Below are 2,431 nucleotides of genomic sequence, written 5' to 3' on the forward strand. Positions count from 1 at the left end.
GAAAACACTGAAAAGCTCACAAAAGGGAAAATTTGGCCAGTACAAACCTATTGCTAAACCTTTGCTAAATCACCAACATATCAGCTTCGAACAGAGAGACTTTAATGGTATGTCACTTCGTTTTTGGAAATATTTACTTCCCATTGAAGCCATATTAGGAAATAGCAACTTCAAGCATATACCCAGTACTATATAGTACTGCTTCAAAGGAATAGGTTTTCCCATTCCTTTCGCATTTATTTCACACAATTTGTGTCTTGCAGAAGGGAAACCATGAAAGAGGATCTTGAGTGGCAAGCTGCGGGCTGATAAAGCAGCAGAAAGACCCTGATTATCAAGATCACAGTAATTCGGTGTTTCTCACCTGGTGGCAACAGCACATGGCACGTATCAACATTAAGCCCAACAAATATCCAATGTTATTAAAACATTACCCCAATCTACGGTCAAGCAACATTTAATGTCCAAAGGAATCTGCTCCTTATGTTCTGTTTAATTTTTCAGACACTCAATCACACTCTTGTTAATCGGACACTCTTGTAATGTCGCAAACTTCAGCCCACCGTCAGGATGGAGAGCCGCTGTTGTCTTTTTGACTGCAGGGGGTTGTACAGAAAAGGATATAGAGTTCGGTACCCAATGATATCGAAGCTTCTTACGGTCTCCACTGCAGCCCAATCAATATCGATTTAAAACTGAACAAAGAGATAGATGTGTTAGCACATGGTAGCAATTCACTGGACCAACTCGTGCCTATTTTCCCAAACAAATTAGTAAAATTATGCAATTTTACATACGTCGAGTCTTATCTTTTATAACTCTCTTTCACCCATCCTGACCCAACAAAACTGGTTAGCAGGACTCAGGCCTCTGTTAAACCCTGTTTACTCCATGGTAACTATGTGTTGTCTTTCACACTGCTATGCCTTTATCTTGGCCCAGGTCGCAGTGCAAATGAGAACTTGTCTCAACAGCCACCTGGTTTAAATAAAGGTGAAAATAAAAAAATAAATAACAAATTACATTTTTTACATTATCACAAGAATGTAGATCCCCAGAAATGACCCAACACCTAAAACTGCTGACGAACACTACCATGTTACACCTGATCACCAGTGATTCATATGAGTACAGAAAGGAGCTGTGGTACCTGACATAATGTTTGAAGGACAACACATTCGCGTAAGGCAAAAAAGTAGATGTGAGACTTAGATGACCCATTCTCCCATCTACTGTACATTGGATGGAGATGATCAAAACTGCAGTTCCTGGGCCCCCCTATATCAATTTTCTCCCTCAGTTACTATCACTCAAAAGTCCACCAGTGCTTCTCCACTACCCTCATCAACTAGCGTACACGATCCTATGTACCAACCTCAATGTCTTGATTTATTGCCATAACACATAGTAAATTAAAGTTGTACCATATTTACTGTAAGATTTATTTTAACACGCTAGGGCTGTTCTTAATGCACGACGCATTGCGGATGCTATACAAGCCTTAGCCGTGGATATTGGGCTATATACCACAAACTCCAGAGGTCCTATTTGCCATATAAACTGAGCTTACCAATTAATTAGAGCAGTAGAAATACAATGTTGTCTTACCCATGGAATTACTGTCTGATATACCAGGCTGGCGCCAATCAACATTTCAGGCTCGAAACCATCCAGTTTCATAAATGGGTAACATTGCACATATGTAACATTTAGTCCATTGACATAACATGACTTCACTACTTTGCATAATGCCCAGATTACCACTCTACCTAAAATCATACATTTATTAAATATTAAAGCTGCATTATGTATACTTTGTCCAATTGATTCTGATTTTGTAAAATTTTTGAACACTTTCACTACAACTTTTTTTGTCCTTTGCCGATTTTGTCCGCGAAACTTTTCATAATCATATCAATCCTTATTGGGACAACATCACCAAATAACATTGCACTGCAGTATCCGACTTTATAGTAGTGCAGCTATAAACTATTAGAGATGATTCCCTTAAATTTATTCCCTTAAATTCAATAAGCATTTTATTTGTTCACAGCGCCGAATACAACAGGTGTAACTTTACAATGAAATGCTTACACGCCCTTAACCACAATGCAGTTTAATAAAATACCTATAAAATAAGAAATAAATAGTAAACAATAATTAAAGAGGAGCAGTAAAATAACAATAGCGACGGCATTATACAGGGGGTACCAGTACAGATCAATTGCGGGGGCACCGGCTTAGTCAATATTTGAGTAACTATATACATTTAGTAAATTATAAAGTGACTATGCTAACCAATAACGAGTGCAGCGTTAAAAGAGGGGGAGAGGAATGCAATAGCCTGGGTAAGCATTTGATTAGCATGTTCAGTATTCTTATGGCTTGGGGTGCAGGCCTCTTGGACCTAGACTTTGCGCTCTGTTACCCT

The sequence above is a fragment of the Salvelinus sp. IW2-2015 genome, linkage group LG4p (assembly GCF_002910315.2).
Source record: "Salvelinus sp. IW2-2015 linkage group LG4p, ASM291031v2, whole genome shotgun sequence".
Classification (NCBI taxonomy): Eukaryota; Metazoa; Chordata; class Actinopteri; order Salmoniformes; family Salmonidae; genus Salvelinus; species Salvelinus sp. IW2-2015.